The 17,960-nt window shown below is 41.7% G+C and overlaps 23 non-coding genes across 23 annotated transcripts; all 23 read left to right on the top strand.

The window, feature by feature from the left end:
* Positions 1–3,580: 3,580 nt before the first annotated feature.
* Positions 3,581–3,653, top strand: trnav-uac (transfer RNA valine (anticodon UAC)). Its single transcript has one exon. It is a non-coding gene; the product is annotated as a tRNA-Val (tRNA).
* A 564-nt stretch (positions 3,654–4,217) lies between these two features.
* Positions 4,218–4,290, top strand: trnav-uac (transfer RNA valine (anticodon UAC)). Its single transcript has one exon. It is a non-coding gene; the product is annotated as a tRNA-Val (tRNA).
* A 564-nt stretch (positions 4,291–4,854) lies between these two features.
* On the top strand, positions 4,855–4,927 carry trnav-uac (transfer RNA valine (anticodon UAC)). Its single transcript has one exon. It is a non-coding gene; the product is annotated as a tRNA-Val (tRNA).
* A 564-nt stretch (positions 4,928–5,491) lies between these two features.
* trnai-uau (transfer RNA isoleucine (anticodon UAU)) lies at positions 5,492–5,564 on the top strand. The gene has a single exon. It is a non-coding gene; the product is annotated as a tRNA-Ile (tRNA).
* A 564-nt stretch (positions 5,565–6,128) lies between these two features.
* trnai-uau (transfer RNA isoleucine (anticodon UAU)) lies at positions 6,129–6,201 on the top strand. The gene has a single exon. It is a non-coding gene; the product is annotated as a tRNA-Ile (tRNA).
* A 564-nt stretch (positions 6,202–6,765) lies between these two features.
* On the top strand, positions 6,766–6,838 carry trnav-uac (transfer RNA valine (anticodon UAC)). The gene has a single exon. It is a non-coding gene; the product is annotated as a tRNA-Val (tRNA).
* A 564-nt stretch (positions 6,839–7,402) lies between these two features.
* trnav-uac (transfer RNA valine (anticodon UAC)) lies at positions 7,403–7,475 on the top strand. The gene has a single exon. It is a non-coding gene; the product is annotated as a tRNA-Val (tRNA).
* Positions 7,476–8,039: 564 nt separating this feature from the next.
* Positions 8,040–8,112, top strand: trnav-uac (transfer RNA valine (anticodon UAC)). Its single transcript has one exon. It is a non-coding gene; the product is annotated as a tRNA-Val (tRNA).
* A 564-nt stretch (positions 8,113–8,676) lies between these two features.
* On the top strand, positions 8,677–8,749 carry trnav-uac (transfer RNA valine (anticodon UAC)). Its single transcript has one exon. It is a non-coding gene; the product is annotated as a tRNA-Val (tRNA).
* A 564-nt stretch (positions 8,750–9,313) lies between these two features.
* trnai-uau (transfer RNA isoleucine (anticodon UAU)) lies at positions 9,314–9,386 on the top strand. The gene has a single exon. It is a non-coding gene; the product is annotated as a tRNA-Ile (tRNA).
* A 564-nt stretch (positions 9,387–9,950) lies between these two features.
* trnai-uau (transfer RNA isoleucine (anticodon UAU)) lies at positions 9,951–10,023 on the top strand. The gene has a single exon. It is a non-coding gene; the product is annotated as a tRNA-Ile (tRNA).
* A 564-nt stretch (positions 10,024–10,587) lies between these two features.
* trnav-uac (transfer RNA valine (anticodon UAC)) lies at positions 10,588–10,660 on the top strand. The gene has a single exon. It is a non-coding gene; the product is annotated as a tRNA-Val (tRNA).
* A 564-nt stretch (positions 10,661–11,224) lies between these two features.
* trnav-uac (transfer RNA valine (anticodon UAC)) lies at positions 11,225–11,297 on the top strand. The gene has a single exon. It is a non-coding gene; the product is annotated as a tRNA-Val (tRNA).
* A 564-nt stretch (positions 11,298–11,861) lies between these two features.
* Positions 11,862–11,934, top strand: trnav-uac (transfer RNA valine (anticodon UAC)). Its single transcript has one exon. It is a non-coding gene; the product is annotated as a tRNA-Val (tRNA).
* Positions 11,935–12,498: 564 nt separating this feature from the next.
* On the top strand, positions 12,499–12,571 carry trnav-uac (transfer RNA valine (anticodon UAC)). Its single transcript has one exon. It is a non-coding gene; the product is annotated as a tRNA-Val (tRNA).
* Positions 12,572–13,135: 564 nt separating this feature from the next.
* Positions 13,136–13,208, top strand: trnai-uau (transfer RNA isoleucine (anticodon UAU)). Its single transcript has one exon. It is a non-coding gene; the product is annotated as a tRNA-Ile (tRNA).
* A 564-nt stretch (positions 13,209–13,772) lies between these two features.
* On the top strand, positions 13,773–13,845 carry trnai-uau (transfer RNA isoleucine (anticodon UAU)). The gene has a single exon. It is a non-coding gene; the product is annotated as a tRNA-Ile (tRNA).
* Positions 13,846–14,409: 564 nt separating this feature from the next.
* trnav-uac (transfer RNA valine (anticodon UAC)) lies at positions 14,410–14,482 on the top strand. Its single transcript has one exon. It is a non-coding gene; the product is annotated as a tRNA-Val (tRNA).
* A 564-nt stretch (positions 14,483–15,046) lies between these two features.
* On the top strand, positions 15,047–15,119 carry trnav-uac (transfer RNA valine (anticodon UAC)). The gene has a single exon. It is a non-coding gene; the product is annotated as a tRNA-Val (tRNA).
* Positions 15,120–15,683: 564 nt separating this feature from the next.
* On the top strand, positions 15,684–15,756 carry trnav-uac (transfer RNA valine (anticodon UAC)). Its single transcript has one exon. It is a non-coding gene; the product is annotated as a tRNA-Val (tRNA).
* A 564-nt stretch (positions 15,757–16,320) lies between these two features.
* On the top strand, positions 16,321–16,393 carry trnai-uau (transfer RNA isoleucine (anticodon UAU)). The gene has a single exon. It is a non-coding gene; the product is annotated as a tRNA-Ile (tRNA).
* Positions 16,394–16,957: 564 nt separating this feature from the next.
* Positions 16,958–17,030, top strand: trnav-uac (transfer RNA valine (anticodon UAC)). Its single transcript has one exon. It is a non-coding gene; the product is annotated as a tRNA-Val (tRNA).
* A 564-nt stretch (positions 17,031–17,594) lies between these two features.
* trnav-uac (transfer RNA valine (anticodon UAC)) lies at positions 17,595–17,667 on the top strand. Its single transcript has one exon. It is a non-coding gene; the product is annotated as a tRNA-Val (tRNA).
* The last annotated feature ends 293 nt before the right edge of the window (positions 17,668–17,960 follow it).

Here is a 17,960-nt window from a genome sequence, read left to right as displayed (position 1 = left end):
GTTATGTACTTAACAAAAAAAAGGTGACATAACTGAAAACATGTTTTATATTCTAGTTTCTTCAAAATAACCACCCTTTGCTCTGATTATTGCTTTGCACACTTGCTAAACACCTCTGGGAACTCCTTCAAGACTGTTGGAAAACCATTTCAGGTGACTACCTCTTGAAGCTCATTGAGAGAATGCCAAGAGTGTGCAAAGCAGTAATCAGAGCAAAGGGTGGCTATTTTGAAGAAACTTCAGTTATGTCACCTTTTTTTATTAAGTACATAACTCCACATATGTTCATTCATAGTTTTGATGCCTTCAGTGAGAATCTACCAATGTAGATTCTCATGAAAATGGTCATGAAAATAAAGACAACAATGGCCTGTACTGTATACTAGGAGGTGTTATTGGCCCTGGAAAAACTACCACCACAGTGAATTACAGCACTAGTCTTTGGAGTTCAGCAAATGATACATTATAATCCTGAGGCAAGGCAATACACCAGTGGCCAAGATACTGGGCTTGTTCATGATGACATTTCCTGCTCTTGTAAGCATCCCTCGTTTCATGGTAACCACCTGCCTTTCAGTAGCTTATCCCAGTCAGCAGTGGGTTTCGGCTGGGAAAACAACCTGTGCAAAAAGCAATTTACAGCCACCAAGGTCTGTAATAGGTGTTTGGCATGATCATGTGAGATCCAGAAGGGAGTCGATATTTTGGGTCAGGAGGCAAGCCCCTCTTCTAACACCCAGACCTTGTTAACTATGTGTGATTCAATTTGTGCCCAATCCACTACACCGTACGTCCTCAGTGTCACATAGACCTAAAAATGGACATCAAGTCTAGCAGCCTTTGAAACCATGCATATAAAAATTTAATCAGAAAAAACCCTTTCATTGAATTCCTACAAATTCACCCAGTATATGTTTTCAGTTTATACTGTTTTGTTTTTGTATGTTAATATGGACCACATGATTTTAAACTATCTCACATAACTGTTAAGCTGTGATGTTGCTCAACTGTTGAACATTGATCTCAAATTGCAACGTGGCACTCCTCTACTGTCATGGCCCACATTAATTTATAAAGGCACCTTACTAAATGCGTTTGGGATCACACTCCCATTGATCTTCCCTTAACCTCTTGGGTGAACCTTATCTTTACCTGTGAATGTGCATTATACAGAGCAATGAAAAGTATTTGAAATGGTACGTATGGAATCTGTAGTCCTTTTTAGAGGATTCAGCAGAGTGACTGAGGCGCTTCAGTCCCGTAAGTCTCCTGTAGAACTCTTCTAACCTTTGTCCATTGAAATAATCTCTGATTCCTCCCATGGAGAGTGAAAATATTATTATTATGCAATCAGAGCCAGATTCACTGGATTTTGCGCCTGATGCAATGCTGATACGTTTTCAGTATTTTTTTTCTTGATTTTAATTTTAGATTATTTTAGATTACTGACATGTAGGTTAGAGGCCCTGGCCGCTGAGGACCCATAATTCTAATAATTTCATTAATATCATATAGTTGCACTATATTATTACACCATATGCTAATATTACACTGTATACTATTACTTATCTAAGTAGACCACAGACTTCTGGATTGATCCTCACTAACCACCAGGCTGGCTTGCAACTCTGATGCCTTTTGTTACTGTCTCTGAGATAATCTGTTACCAGAAAGGCCTCCCTGCAATAATTTGCAGCAAGATTCTTAATTTCTGTTCAAATACGCAATGTAGACATGTGAAGCATGGCATGGACATCAGTGTTGTTTATTTTCAGACTCTAACTCCACTACAAGTGACCTCATAGGATATATGACAATTAAGCAGTACAAGATATGCTACAACCTAGGCTTATTTTAACAGCCATACAAATATGATCATGCACATCAATACTGTCCAAGTACAATTCAGCATTCAAAAAGTTAGCACTTGCTACTTTTCATATTCATCAATTAAGCATGGATGCACTTGAATTGTATAAAGGCAGTGGAATGAGTATTCAAAATGTGTTATAATTACTATAATCACCACCTTCAGACACTGTGTTAGATGTCTAGGAAAGTTAACATAAGTTATAACAGGTTTATAACACCTGGCTTATGTGGGTACATGCCATGGAACTGCAAAGACACATCGATAAATAAACTTCTGTAATTTCCAGGGGAAAACCAAAGAGTTCTAGTGAAAAGCTGACCAAGTCTCTGTTTTCTGTGCCGAAAGCATGTTAGACATTTGGATAAATCCTTTGTTGCTATACTTTCTGGTTTTGAAACTGATACTCAGTTTGTGAAAATGCAATAAAGGGAAACTTCAATTTCTTTTTTCTTAATAAGATTAACTTAGGTTAGTTGTATTCATGCAATGATTTGATGACAGGTCACATAAGCAAACATTCAGTGGGGAGACTCAGTCAGTCAGCGGTGTAAATTAAGGCTATTTTAAATTTCCCCTAAACTGCCAAATCTAACAATAGGACGGTTAATGTCATTTACTTACATTTTACGTTTTTCTTCTCCTGTCTAAACTCTACGTCCCGAAACACTGTTCCGCTTGATTACGGGGACCGCATCCACTGGGAGCTGGAGGTGCAGCCGGCAGCGGAACGCTACTACGCCGCCCGACTGAAAGAAAGGCGCAAAGCACTTGTCCACCATGTCCACACTTGCAGTTTCAACAATCAGTTGCTGCCGGACTGTTGTTGCTTCTGACAAAGTTGTGATGGTCCCTGCTGAGGCCAAAATGCTGCTTCATAAGGCTGATGCTTCTGTTAGGCTACCTGTGGACTGTGGAGTCGACATCGGTCTAGTGATGAAGTTGTTTTTAAAAAAAACTGTTTAAGTGAAAATCTTTCGCATACAGTCCTAAACAAAAATTTTAAGAGCGGGGGGAAAATTACAAGCATTCGCATTTAGTGCTGGTGGCTCATAACCAGCTTGTAAGTAGAGCTTCAAAATGCAAAAAGAAGAAACAGGAGCGAGAGACAAAAACGAGAGAGAGCAATTTGTTGAAAACTGCATTTAAACTCAAACAGGCTGTTCATCAGCTGATTAAAAGTTTAAGATCATAGCCCAAAAAAAAACAGAACTAAAAGTGTCAAAAAAGGACTTACTTGTGTGTGGAAAGTTTCACTAGTGTTTGTGAGAGCTTTTCAGTTGTGTATGTGAATTTATACATTTTCAGTTGTTTATATGAGAGTGTTTCAGCTGATTATGTGAGAGTCTTTCAGTAGTTTTCTCACTCTCCAGAGATAGATAGACCCCTCTCTTCGGTATAAATCTCTCCTTGAGGAAGGCTGTAAGCCTGCCCCCTCTCTGGAGACAGAGGAGCTCCCTCTTTCGCAGACATCCCTCATTCATGTCGGCAGCAGTTGCTTTGTGTTTCTGAATCTTGTGTAGTATGAGGAAGTGATTTGATTGGGATGAAGTCAGTTTCCAGGTGCTTGACTAAAGTCGTCTGAAATAAGAACTAATGTGGACATGACTGCATTGCAAAGGAGGCCAGCTGCTGGTTTTTCATGAGCCACTGAGAATTAGCAGGTTGCATAAAATTCCCTTTGGTTAAAGAAAGGGAAGCTTGTCAGTTGTTTCCATAGTGTAGTGGTTATCACGTTCGCCTTACACGCGAAAGGTCCTCGGTTCGAAACCGAGTGGAAACATGCTATTTCTCTGCTTTTAGCCCAAGCTTCAAAGCCGACACACCAGTGAAACCAAGTTGCCCTTATTCCTTAGTCTCACACGCCGAGCCAATGCGTGACATTCCACAAAGTGTCACTTTTCACTTTCTGAATAGTTGTTTATTAGAAAATATGCAAGCAAGCGCCTTGATTTTCATGTTCAATCAGCACGATGTTGATGCTTCTTAGCGGTTGTCCGGAGCAGAGATCTTGCAGAAGTTGAGTGTGAAATCATTGATCCCTTTGAAATTCAACGATACCTTGCCAATACTATTACGGTAGTGAGAATTCTCTTGTGAATTGTTCAGCTATGAAAACAGCAGTTGCTTTGTGTTTCTGAATCTTGTGTAGTATGAGGAATTGATTTGATTGGGATGAAGTCAGTTTCCAGGTGCTTGACTAAAGTCGTCTGAAATAAGAACTAATGCTAGCATGTGGGCATGACTGCATTGCAAAGGAGGCCAGCTGCTGGTTTTTCATGAGCCGCTGAGATTTAGCAGATTGCATAAAATTCCCTTTGATTAAAGACCGAGAAGTTTGTCAGTTGTTTCCATAGTGTAGTGGTTATCACGTTCGCCTTACACGCGAAAGGTCCTCGGTTCGAAACCGAGTGGAAACATGCTATTCCTCTGCTTTTAGCCCAAGCTTCAAAGCCAACACACCAGTGAAACTAAGTTGCCCTTATTTCTCAGTCTCACACACCGAGCCAATGCGTGACATTCCACAAAGTGTCACTTTTCACTTTCTGAATAGTTGTTTATTAGAAAATATGCAAGCAAGCGCCTTGATTCTCATGTTCAATCATCACGATGTTGATGCTTCTTAGCGGTTGTCCGGAGCAGAGATCTTGCAGAAGTTGAGTGTGAAATCATTGATCCCTTTGAAATTCAACGATACCTTGCCAATAATATTACGGTAGTGAGAATTCTCTTGTGAATTGTTCGGCTATGAAAACAGCAGTTGCTTTGTGTTTCTGAATCTTGTGTAGTATGAGGAAGTGATTTGATTGGGATGAAGTCAGTTTCCAGGTGCTTGACTAAAGTTGTCTGAAATAAGAACTAATGCTAGCATGTGGGCATGACTGCATTGCAAAGGAGGCCAGCTGCTGGTTTTTCATGAGCCGCTGAGAATTAGCAGATTGCATAAAATTCCCTTTGCTTAAAGAAAGGGAACCTTGTCAGTTGTTTCCATAGTGTAGTGGTTATCACGTTCGCCTTACACGCGAAAGGTCCTCGGTTCGAAACCGAGTGGAAACATGCTATTTCTCTGCTTTTAGCCCAAGCTTCAAAGCCGACACACCAGTGAAACCAAGTTGCCCTTATTCCTTAGTCTCACACGCCGAGCCAATGCGTGACATTCCACAAAGTGTTACTTTTCACTTTCTGAATAGTTGTTTATTAGAAAATATTCAAGCAAGCGCCTTGATTTTCATGTTCAATCATCACGATGTTGATGCTTCTTAGCGGTTGTCCGGAGCAGAGATCTTGCAGAAGTTGAGTGTGAAATCATTGATCCCTTTGAAATTCAACGATACCTTGCCAATACTATTACGGTAGTGAGAATTCTCTTGTGAATTGTTCGGCTATGAAAACAGCAGTTGCTTTGTGTTTCTGAATCTTGTGTAGTATGAGGAAGTGATTTGATTGGGATGAAGTCAGTTTCCAGGTGCTTGACTAAAGTCGTCTGAAATAAGAACTAATGCTAGCATGTGGGCATGACTGCATTGCAAAGGAGGCCAGCTGCTGGTTTTTCATAAGCCGCTGAGAATTAGCAGGTTGCATAAAATTCCCTTTGGTTAAAGAAAGGGAAGCTTGTCAGTTGTTTCCATAGTGTAGTGGTTATCACGTTCGCCTTATACGCAAAAGGTCCTCGGTTCGAAACCGAGTAGAAACATGCTATTTCTCTGCTTTTAGCCCAAGCTTCAAAGCCGACACACCAGTGAAACCAAGTTGCCCTTATTCCTTAGTCAAACACGCCGAGCCAATGCGTGACATTCCACAAAGTGTCACTTTTCACTTTCTGAATAGTTGTTTATTAGAAAATATGCAAGCAAGCGCCTTGATTTTCATGTTCAATCAGCACGATGTTGATGCTTCTTAGCGGTTGTCCGGAGCAGAGATCTTGCAGAAGTTGAGTGTGAAATCATTGATCCCTTTGAAATTCAACGATACCTTGCCAATACTATTACGGTAGTGAGAATTCTCTTGTGAATTGTTCAGCTATGAAAACAGCAGTTGCTTTGTGTTTCTGAATCTTGTGTAGTATGAGGAAGTGATTTGATTGGGATGAAGTCAGTTTCCAGGTGCTTGACTAAAGTCGTCTGAAATAAGAACTAATGCTAGCATGTGGGCATGACTGCATTGCAAAGGAGGCCAGCTGCTGGTTTTTCATGAGCCGCTGAGAATTAGCAGATTGCATAAAATTCCCTTTGGTTAAAGAAAGGGAAGCTTGTCAGTTGTTTCCATAGTGTAGTGGTTATCACGTTCGCCTTATACGCAAAAGGTCCTCGGTTCGAAACCGAGTGGAAACATGCTATTTCTCTGCTTTTAGCCCAAGCTTCAAAGCCGACACACCAGTGAAACCAAGTTGCCCTTATTCCTTAGTCAAACACGCCGAGCCAATGCGTGACATTCCACAAAGTGTCACTTTTCACTTTCTGAATAGTTGTTTATTAGAAAATATGCAAGCAAGCGCCTTGATTTTCATGTTCAATCAGCACGATGTTGATGCTTCTTAGCGGTTGTCCGGAGCAGAGATCTTGCAGAAGTTGAGTGTGAAATCATTGATCCCTTTGAAATTCAACGATACCTTGCCAATACTATTACGGTAGTGAGAATTCTCTTGTGAATTGTTCGGCTATGAAAACAGCAGTTGCTTTGTGTTTCTGAATCTTGCGTAGTATGAGGAAGTGATTTGATTGGGATGAAGTCAGTTTCCAGGTGCTTGACTAAAGTCGTCTGAAATAAGAACTAATGCTAGCATGTGGGCATGACTGCATTGCAAAGGAGGCCAGCTGCTGGTTTTTCATGAGCCGCTGAGATTTAGCAGATTGCATAAAATTCCCTTTGATTAAAGACCGGGAAGTTTGTCAGTTGTTTCCATAGTGTAGTGGTTATCACGTTCGCCTTACACGCGAAAGGTCCTCGGTTCGAAACCGAGTGGAAACATGCTATTCCTCTGCTTTTAGCCCAAGCTTCAAAGCCAACACACCAGTGAAACTAAGTTGCCCTTATTTCTCAGTCTCACACACCGAGCCAATGCGTGACATTCCACAAAGTGTCACTTTTCACTTTCTGAATAGTTGTTTATTAGAAAATATGCAAGCAAGCGCCTTGATTCTCATGTTCAATCATCACGATGTTGATGCTTCTTAGCGGTTGTCCGGAGCAGAGATCTTGCAGAAGTTGAGTGTGAAATCATTGATCCCTTTGAAATTCAACGATACCTTGCCAATAATATTACGGTAGTGAGAATTCTCTTGTGAATTGTTCGGCTATGAAAACAGCAGTTGCTTTGTGTTTCTGAATCTTGTGTAGTATGAGGAAGTGATTTGATTGGGATGAAGTCAGTTTCCAGGTGCTTGACTAAAGTTGTCTGAAATAAGAACTAATGCTAGCATGTGGGCATGACTGCATTGCAAAGGAGGCCAGCTGCTGGTTTTTCATGAGCCGCTGAGAATTAGCAGATTGCATGAAATTCCCTTTGCTTAAAGAAAGGGAAGCTTGTCAGTTGTTTCTATAGTGTAGTGGTTATCACGTTCGCCTTACACGCGAAAGGTCCTCGGTTCGAAACCGAGTGGAAACATGCTATTTCTCTGCTTTTAGCCCAAGCTTCAAAGCCGACACACCAGTGAAACCAAGTTGCCCTTATTCCTTAGTCTCACACGCCGAGCCAATGCGTGACATTCCACAAAGTGTCACTTTTCACTTTCTGAATAGTTGTTTATTAGAAAATATGCAAGCAAGCGCCTTGATTTTCATGTTCAATCATCACGATGTTGATGCTTCTTAGCAGTTGTCCGGAGCAGAGATCTTGCAGAAGTTGAGTGTGAAATCATTGATCCCTTTGAAATTCAACGATACCTTGCCAATACTATTACGGTAGTGAGAATTCTCTTGTGAATTGTTCGGCTATGAAAACAGCAGTTGCTTTGTGTTTCTGAATCTTGTGTAGTATGAGGAAGTGATTTGATTGGGATGAAGTCAGTTTCCAGGTGCTTGACTAAAGTCGTCTGAAATAAGAACTAATGCTAGCATGTGGGCATGACTGCATTGCAAAGGAGGCCAGCTGCTGGTTTTTCATGAGCCGCTGAGAATTAGCAGATTGCATAAAATTCCCTTTGCTTAAAGAAAGGGAAGCTTGTCAGTTGTTTCCATAGTGTAGTGGTTATCACGTTCGCCTTACACGCGAAAGGTCCTCGGTTGGAAACCGAGTGGAAACATGCTATTTCTCTGCTTTTAGCCCAAGCTTCAAAGCCGACACACCAGTGAAACCAAGTTGCCCTTATTCCTTAGTCTCACACGCCGAGCCAATGCGTGACATTCCACAAAGTGTCACTTTTCACTTTCTGAATAGTTGTTTATTAGAAAATATTCAAGCAAGCGCCTTGATTTTCATGTTCAATCATCACGATGTTGATGCTTCTTAGCGGTTGTCCGGAGCAGAGATCTTGCAGAAGTTGAGTGTGAAATCATTGATCCCTTTGAAATTCAACGATACCTTGCCAATACTATTACGGTAGTGAGAATTCTCTTGTGAATTGTTCGGCTATGAAAACAGCAGTTGCTTTGTGTTTCTGAATCTTGTGTAGTATGAGGAAGTGATTTGATTGGGATGAAGTCAGTTTCCAGGTGCTTGTCTAAAGTCGTCTGAAATAAGAACTAATGCTAGCATGTGGGCATGACTGCATTGCAAAGGAGGCCAGCTGCTGGTTTTTCATGAGCCGCTGAGAATTAGCAGATTGCATAAAATTCCCTTTGCTTAAAGAAAGGGAAGCTTGTCAGTTGTTTCCATAGTGTAGTGGTTATCACGTTCGCCTTACACGCGAAAGGTCCTCGGTTCGAAACCGAGTGGAAACATGCTATTTCTCTGCTTTTAGCCCAAGCTTCAAAGCCGACACACCAGTGAAACCAAGTTGCCCTTATTCCTTAGTCTCACACGCCGAGCCAATGCGTGACATTCCACAAAGTGTCACTTTTCACTTTCTGAATAGTTGTTTATTAGAAAATATTCAAGCAAGCGCCTTGATTTTCATGTTCAATCATCACGATGTTGATGCTTCTTAGCGGTTGTCCGGAGCAGAGATCTTGCAGAAGTTGAGTGTGAAATCATTGATCCCTTTGAAATTCAACGATACCTTGCCAATACTATTACGGTAGTGAGAATTCTCTTGTGAATTGTTCGGCTATGAAAACAGCAGTTGCTTTGTGTTTCTGAATCTTGTGTAGTATGAGGAAGTGATTTGATTGGGATGAAGTCAGTTTCCAGGTGCTTGACTAAAGTCGTCTGAAATAAGAACTAATGCTAGCATGTGGGCATGACTGCATTGCAAAGGAGGCCAGCTGCTGGTTTTTCATAAGCCGCTGAGAATTAGCAGGTTGCATAAAATTCCCTTTGGTTAAAGAAAGGGAAGCTTGTCAGTTGTTTCCATAGTGTAGTGGTTATCACGTTCGCCTTATACGCAAAAGGTCCTCGGTTCGAAACCGAGTGGAAACATGCTATTTCTCTGCTTTTAGCCCAAGCTTCAAAGCCGACACACCAGTGAAACCAAGTTGCCCTTATTCCTTAGTCAAACACGCCGAGCCAATGCGTGACATTCCACAAAGTGTCACTTTTCACTTTCTGAATAGTTGTTTATTAGAAAATATGCAAGCAAGCGCCTTGATTTTCATGTTCAATCAGCACGATGTTGATGCTTCTTAGCGGTTGTCCGGAGCAGAGATCTTGCAGAAGTTGAGTGTGAAATCATTGATCCCTTTGAAATTCAACGATACCTTGCCAATACTATTACGGTAGTGAGAATTCTCTTGTGAATTGTTCAGCTATGAAAACAGCAGTTGCTTTGTGTTTCTGAATCTTGTGTAGTATGAGGAAGTGATTTGATTGGGATGAAGTCAGTTTCCAGGTGCTTGACTAAAGTCGTCTGAAATAAGAACTAATGCTAGCATGTGGGCATGACTGCATTGCAAAGGAGGCCAGCTGCTGGTTTTTCATAAGCCGCTGAGAATTAGCAGGTTGCATAAAATTCCCTTTGGTTAAAGAAAGGGAAGCTTGTCAGTTGTTTCCATAGTGTAGTGGTTATCACGTTCGCCTTATACGCAAAAGGTCCTCGGTTCGAAACCGAGTGGAAACATGCTATTTCTCTGCTTTTAGCCCAAGCTTCAAAGCCGACACACCAGTGAAACCAAGTTGCCCTTATTCCTTAGTCAAACACGCCGAGCCAATGCGTGACATTCCACAAAGTGTCACTTTTCACTTTCTGAATAGTTGTTTATTAGAAAATATGCAAGCAAGCGCCTTGATTTTCATGTTCAATCAGCACGATGTTGATGCTTCTTAGCGGTTGTCCGGAGCAGAGATCTTGCAGAAGTTGAGTGTGAAATCATTGATCCCTTTGAAATTCAACGATACCTTGCCAATACTATTACGGTAGTGAGAATTCTCTTGTGAATTGTTCGGCTATGAAAACAGCAGTTGCTTTGTGTTTCTGAATCTTGCGTAGTATGAGGAAGTGATTTGATTGGGATGAAGTCAGTTTCCAGGTGCTTGACTAAAGTCGTCTGAAATAAGAACTAATGCTAGCATGTGGGCATGACTGCATTGCAAAGGAGGCCAGCTGCTGGTTTTTCATGAGCCGCTGAGATTTAGCAGATTGCATAAAATTCCCTTTGATTAAAGACCGAGAAGTTTGTCAGTTGTTTCCATAGTGTAGTGGTTATCACGTTCGCCTTACACGCGAAAGGTCCTCGGTTCGAAACCGAGTGGAAACATGCTATTCCTCTGCTTTTAGCCCAAGCTTCAAAGCCAACACACCAGTGAAACTAAGTTGCCCTTATTCCTTAGTCTCACACGCCGAGCCAATGCGTGACATTCCACAAAGTGTCACTTTTCACTTTCTGAATAGTTGTTTATTAGAAAATATGCAAGCAAGCGCCTTGATTCTCATGTTCAATCATCACGATGTTGATGCTTCTTAGCGGTTGTCCGGAGCAGAGATCTTGCAGAAGTTGAGTGTGAAATCATTGATCCCTTTGAAATTCAACGATACCTTGCCAATAATATTACGGTAGTGAGAATTCTCTTGTGAATTGTTCGGCTATGAAAACAGCAGTTGCTTTGTGTTTCTGAATCTTGTGTAGTATGAGGAAGTGATTTGATTGGGATGAAGTCAGTTTCCAGGTGCTTGACTAAAGTTGTCTGAAATAAGAACTAATGCTAGCATGTGGGCATGACTGCATTGCAAAGGAGGCCAGCTGCTGGTTTTTCATGAGCCGCTGAGAATTAGCAGATTGCATGAAATTCCCTTTGCTTAAAGAAAGGGAAGCTTGTCAGTTGTTTCTATAGTGTAGTGGTTATCACGTTCGCCTTACACGCGAAAGGTCCTCGGTTCGAAACCGAGTGGAAACATGCTATTTCTCTGCTTTTAGCCCAAGCTTCAAAGCCGACACACCAGTGAAACCAAGTTGCCCTTATTCCTTAGTCTCACACGCCGAGCCAATGCGTGACATTCCACAAAGTGTCACTTTTCACTTTCTGAATAGTTGTTTATTAGAAAATATGCAAGCAAGCGCCTTGATTTTCATGTTCAATCATCACGATGTTGATGCTTCTTAGCAGTTGTCCGGAGCAGAGATCTTGCAGAAGTTGAGTGTGAAATCATTGATCCCTTTGAAATTCAACGATACCTTGCCAATACTATTACGGTAGTGAGAATTCTCTTGTGAATTGTTCGGCTATGAAAACAGCAGTTGCTTTGTGTTTCTGAATCTTGTGTAGTATGAGGAAGTGATTTGATTGGGATGAAGTCAGTTTCCAGGTGCTTGACTAAAGTCGTCTGAAATAAGAACTAATGCTAGCATGTGGGCATGACTGCATTGCAAAGGAGGCCAGCTGCTGGTTTTTCATGAGCCGCTGAGAATTAGCAGATTGCATAAAATTCCCTTTGCTTAAAGAAAGGGAAGCTTGTCAGTTGTTTCCATAGTGTAGTGGTTATCACGTTCGCCTTACACGCGAAAGGTCCTCGGTTCGAAACCGAGTGGAAACATGCTATTTCTCTGCTTTTAGCCCAAGCTTCAAAGCCGACACACCAGTGAAACCAAGTTGCCCTTATTCCTTAGTCTCACACGCCGAGCCAATGCGTGACATTCCACAAAGTGTCACTTTTCACTTTCTGAATAGTTGTTTATTAGAAAATATGCAAGCAAGCGCCTTGATTTTCATGTTCAATCATCACGATGTTGATGCTTCTTAGCAGTTGTCCGGAGCAGAGATCTTGCAGAAGTTGAGTGTGAAATCATTGATCCCTTTGAAATTCAACGATACCTTGCCAATACTATTACGGTAGTGAGAATTCTCTTGTGAATTGTTCGGCTATGAAAACAGCAGTTGCTTTGTGTTTCTGAATCTTGTGTAGTATGAGGAAGTGATTTGATTGGGATGAAGTCAGTTTCCAGGTGCTTGACTAAAGTCGTCTGAAATAAGAACTAATGCTAGCATGTGGGCATGACTGCATTGCAAAGGAGGCCAGCTGCTGGTTTTTCATGAGCCGCTGAGAATTAGCAGATTGCATAAAATTCCCTTTGCTTAAAGAAAGGGAAGCTTGTCAGTTGTTTCCATAGTGTAGTGGTTATCACGTTCGCCTTACACGCGAAAGGTCCTCGGTTCGAAACCGAGTGGAAACATGCTATTTCTCTGCTTTTAGCCCAAGCTTCAAAGCCGACACACCAGTGAAACCAAGTTGCCCTTATTCCTTAGTCTCACACGCCGAGCCAATGCGTGACATTCCACAAAGTGTTACTTTTCACTTTCTGAATAGTTGTTTATTAGAAAATATTCAAGCAAGCGCCTTGATTTTCATGTTCAATCATCACGATGTTGATGCTTCTTAGCGGTTGTCCGGAGCAGAGATCTTGCAGAAGTTGAGTGTGAAATCATTGATCCCTTTGAAATTCAACGATACCTTGCCAATACTATTACGGTAGTGAGAATTCTCTTGTGAATTGTTCGGCTATGAAAACAGCAGTTGCTTTGTGTTTCTGAATCTTGTGTAGTATGAGGAAGTGATTTGATTGGGATGAAGTCAGTTTCCAGGTGCTTGACTAAAGTCGTCTGAAATAAGAACTAATGCTAGCATGTGGGCATGACTGCATTGCAAAGGAGGCCAGCTGCTGGTTTTTCATAAGCCGCTGAGAATTAGCAGGTTGCATAAAATTCCCTTTGGTTAAAGAAAGGGAAGCTTGTCAGTTGTTTCCATAGTGTAGTGGTTATCACGTTCGCCTTATACGCAAAAGGTCCTCGGTTCGAAACCGAGTGGAAACATGCTATTTCTCTGCTTTTAGCCCAAGCTTCAAAGCCGACACACCAGTGAAACCAAGTTGCCCTTATTCCTTAGTCAAACACGCCGAGCCAATGCGTGACATTCCACAAAGTGTCACTTTTCACTTTCTGAATAGTTGTTTATTAGAAAATATGCAAGCAAGCGCCTTGATTTTCATGTTCAATCAGCACGATGTTGATGCTTCTTAGCGGTTGTCCGGAGCAGAGATCTTGCAGAAGTTGAGTGTGAAATCATTGATCCCTTTGAAATTCAACGATACCTTGCCAATACTATTACGGTAGTGAGAATTCTCTTGTGAATTGTTCAGCTATGAAAACAGCAGTTGCTTTGTGTTTCTGAATCTTGTGTAGTATGAGGAAGTGATTTGATTGGGATGAAGTCAGTTTCCAGGTGCTTGACTAAAGTCGTCTGAAATAAGAACTAATGCTAGCATGTGGGCATGACTGCATTGCAAAGGAGGCCAGCTGCTGGTTTTTCATGAGCCGCTGAGAATTAGCAGATTGCATAAAATTCCCTTTGGTTAAAGAAAGGGAAGCTTGTCAGTTGTTTCCATAGTGTAGTGGTTATCACGTTCGCCTTATACGCAAAAGGTCCTCGGTTCGAAACCGAGTGGAAACATGCTATTTCTCTGCTTTTAGCCCAAGCTTCAAAGCCGACACACCAGTGAAACCAAGTTGCCCTTATTCCTTAGTCAAACACGCCGAGCCAATGCGTGACATTCCACAAAGTGTCACTTTTCACTTTCTGAATAGTTGTTTATTAGAAAATATGCAAGCAAGCGCCTTGATTTTCATGTTCAATCAGCACGATGTTGATGCTTCTTAGCGGTTGTCCGGAGCAGAGATCTTGCAGAAGTTGAGTGTGAAATCATTGATCCCTTTGAAATTCAACGATACCTTGCCAATACTATTACGGTAGTGAGAATTCTCTTGTGAATTGTTCGGCTATGAAAACAGCAGTTGCTTTGTGTTTCTGAATCTTGCGTAGTATGAGGAAGTGATTTGATTGGGATGAAGTCAGTTTCCAGGTGCTTGACTAAAGTCGTCTGAAATAAGAACTAATGCTAGCATGTGGGCATGACTGCATTGCAAAGGAGGCCAGCTGCTGGTTTTTCATGAGCCGCTGAGATTTAGCAGATTGCATAAAATTCCCTTTGATTAAAGACCGGGAAGTTTGTCAGTTGTTTCCATAGTGTAGTGGTTATCACGTTCGCCTTACACGCGAAAGGTCCTCGGTTCGAAACCGAGTGGAAACATGCTATTCCTCTGCTTTTAGCCCAAGCTTCAAAGCCAACACACCAGTGAAACTAAGTTGCCCTTATTTCTCAGTCTCACACACCGAGCCAATGCGTGACATTCCACAAAGTGTCACTTTTCACTTTCTGAATAGTTGTTTATTAGAAAATATGCAAGCAAGCGCCTTGATTCTCATGTTCAATCATCACGATGTTGATGCTTCTTAGCGGTTGTCCGGAGCAGAGATCTTGCAGAAGTTGAGTGTGAAATCATTGATCCCTTTGAAATTCAACGATACCTTGCCAATAATATTACGGTAGTGAGAATTCTCTTGTGAATTGTTCGGCTATGAAAACAGCAGTTGCTTTGTGTTTCTGAATCTTGTGTAGTATGAGGAAGTGATTTGATTGGGATGAAGTCAGTTTCCAGGTGCTTGACTAAAGTTGTCTGAAATAAGAACTAATGCTAGCATGTGGGCATGACTGCATTGCAAAGGAGGCCAGCTGCTGGTTTTTCATGAGCCGCTGAGAATTAGCAGATTGCATGAAATTCCCTTTGCTTAAAGAAAGGGAAGCTTGTCAGTTGTTTCTATAGTGTAGTGGTTATCACGTTCGCCTTACACGCGAAAGGTCCTCGGTTCGAAACCGAGTGGAAACATGCTATTTCTCTGCTTTTAGCCCAAGCTTCAAAGCCGACACACCAGTGAAACCAAGTTGCCCTTATTCCTTAGTCTCACACGCCGAGCCAATGCGTGACATTCCACAAAGTGTCACTTTTCACTTTCTGAATAGTTGTTTATTAGAAAATATGCAAGCAAGCGCCTTGATTTTCATGTTCAATCATCACGATGTTGATGCTTCTTAGCAGTTGTCCGGAGCAGAGATCTTGCAGAAGTTGAGTGTGAAATCATTGATCCCTTTGAAATTCAACGATACCTTGCCAATACTATTACGGTAGTGAGAATTCTCTTGTGAATTGTTCGGCTATGAAAACAGCAGTTGCTTTGTGTTTCTGAATCTTGTGTAGTATGAGGAAGTGATTTGATTGGGATGAAGTCAGTTTCCAGGTGCTTGACTAAAGTCGTCTGAAATAAGAACTAATGCTAGCATGTGGGCATGACTGCATTGCAAAGGAGGCCAGCTGCTGGTTTTTCATGAGCCGCTGAGAATTAGCAGATTGCATAAAATTCCCTTTGGTTAAAGAAAGGGAAGCTTGTCAGTTGTTTCCATAGTGTAGTGGTTATCACGTTCGCCTTACACGCGAAAGGTCCTCGGTTCGAAACCGAGTGGAAGCATGCTATTTCTCTGCTTTTAGCCCAAGCTTCAAAGCCGACACACCAGTGAAACCAAGTTGCCCTTATTCCTTAGTCTCACACGCCGAGCCAATGCGTGACATTCCACAAAGTGTCACTTTTCACTTTCTGAATAGTTGTTTATTAGAAAATATTCAAGCAAGCGCCTTGATTTTCATGTTCAATCATCACGATGTTGATGCTTCTTAGCGGTTGTCCGGAGCAGAGATCTTGCAGAAGTTGAGTGTGAAATCATTGATCCCTTTGAAATTCAACGATACCTTGCCAATACTATTACGGTAGTGAGAATTCTCTTGTGAATTGTTCGGCTATGAAAACAGCAGTTGCTTTGTGTTTCTGAATCTTGTGTAGTATGAGGAAGTGATTTGATTGGGATGAAGTCAGTTTCCAGGTGCTTGACTAAAGTCGTCTGAAATAAGAACTAATGCTAGCATGTGGGCATGACTGCATTGCAAAGGAGGCCAGCTGCTGGTTTTTCATAAGCCGCTGAGAATTAGCAGGTTGCATAAAATTCCCTTTGGTTAAAGAAAGGGAAGCTTGTCAGTTGTTTCCATAGTGTAGTGGTTATCACGTTCGCCTTATACGCAAAAGGTCCTCGGTTCGAAACCGAGTGGAAACATGCTATTTCTCTGCTTTTAGCCCAAGCTTCAAAGCCGACACACCAGTGAAACCAAGTTGCCCTTATTCCTTAGTCAAACACGCCGAGCCAATGCGTGACATTCCACAAAGTGTCACTTTTCACTTTCTGAATAGTTGTTTATTAGAAAATATGCAAGCAAGCGCCTTGATTTTCATGTTCAATCAGCACGATGTTGATGCTTCTTAGCGGTTGTCCGGAGCAGAGATCTTGCAGAAGTTGAGTGTGAAATCATTGATCCCTTTGAAATTCAACGATACCTTGCCAATACTATTACGGTAGTGAGAATTCTCTTGTGAATTGTTCGGCTATGAAAACAGCAGTTGCTTTGTGTTTCTGAATCTTGTGTAGTATGAGGAAGTGATTTGATTGGGATGAAGTCAGTTTCCAGGTGCTTGACTAAAGTCGTCTGAAATAAGAACTAATGCTAGCATGTGGGCATGACTGCATTGCAAAGGAGGCCAGCTGCTGGTTTTTCATGAGCCGCTGAGATTTAGCAGATTGCATAAAATTCTCTTTGATTAAAGACCGGGAAGTTTGTCAGTTGTTTCCATAGTGTAGTGGTTATCACGTTCGCCTTACACGCGAAAGGTCCTCGGTTCGAAACCGAGTGGAAACATGCTATTTCTCTGCTTTTAGCCCAAGCTTCAAAGCCGACACACCAGTGAAACCAAGTTGCCCTTATTCCTTAGTCAAACACGCCGAGCCAATGCGTGACATTCCACAAAGTGTCACTTTTCACTTTCTGAATAGTTGTTTATTAGAAAATATGCAAGCAAGCGCCTTGATTCTCATGTTCAATCATCACGATGTTGATGCTTCTTAGCGGTTGTCCGGAGCAGAGATCTTGCAGAAGTTGAGTGTGAAATCATTGATCCCTTTGAAATTCAACGATACCTTGCCAATACTATTACGGTAGTGAGAATTCTCTTGTGAATTGTTCGGCTATGAAAACAGCAGTTGCTTTGTGTTTCTGAATCTTGTGTAGTATGAGGAAGTGATTTGATTGGGATGAAGTCAGTTTCCAGGTGCTTGACTAAAGTTGTCTGAAATAAGAACTAATGCTAGCATGTGGGCATGACTGCATTGCAAAGGAGGCCAGCTGCTGGTTTTTCATGAGCCGCTGAGAATTAGCAGATTGCATGAAATTCCCTTTGCTTAAAGAAAGGGAAGCTTGTCAGTTGTTTCCATAGTGTAGTGGTTATCACGTTCGCCTTACACGCGAAAGGTCCTCGGTTCGAAACCGAGTGGAAACATGCTATTTCTCTGCTTTTAGCCCAAGCTTCAAAGCCGACACACCAGTGAAACCAAGTTGCCCTTATTCCTTAGTCTCACACGCCGAGCCAATGCGTGACATTCCACAAAGTGTCACTTTTCACTTTCTGAATAGTTGTTTATTAGAAAATATGCAAGCAAGCACCTTGATTTTCATGTTCAATCATCACGATGTTGATGCTTCTTAGCGGTTGTCCGGAGCAGAGATCTTGCAGAAGTTGAGTGTGAAATCATTGATCCCTTTGAAATTCAACGATACCTTGCCAATACTATT

Source organism: Brienomyrus brachyistius, chromosome 1 (assembly GCF_023856365.1).
Source record: "Brienomyrus brachyistius isolate T26 chromosome 1, BBRACH_0.4, whole genome shotgun sequence".
Lineage (NCBI taxonomy): Eukaryota > Metazoa > Chordata > Actinopteri > Osteoglossiformes > Mormyridae > Brienomyrus > Brienomyrus brachyistius.
This window is presented reverse-complemented; position numbering and strand designations above follow the sequence as displayed.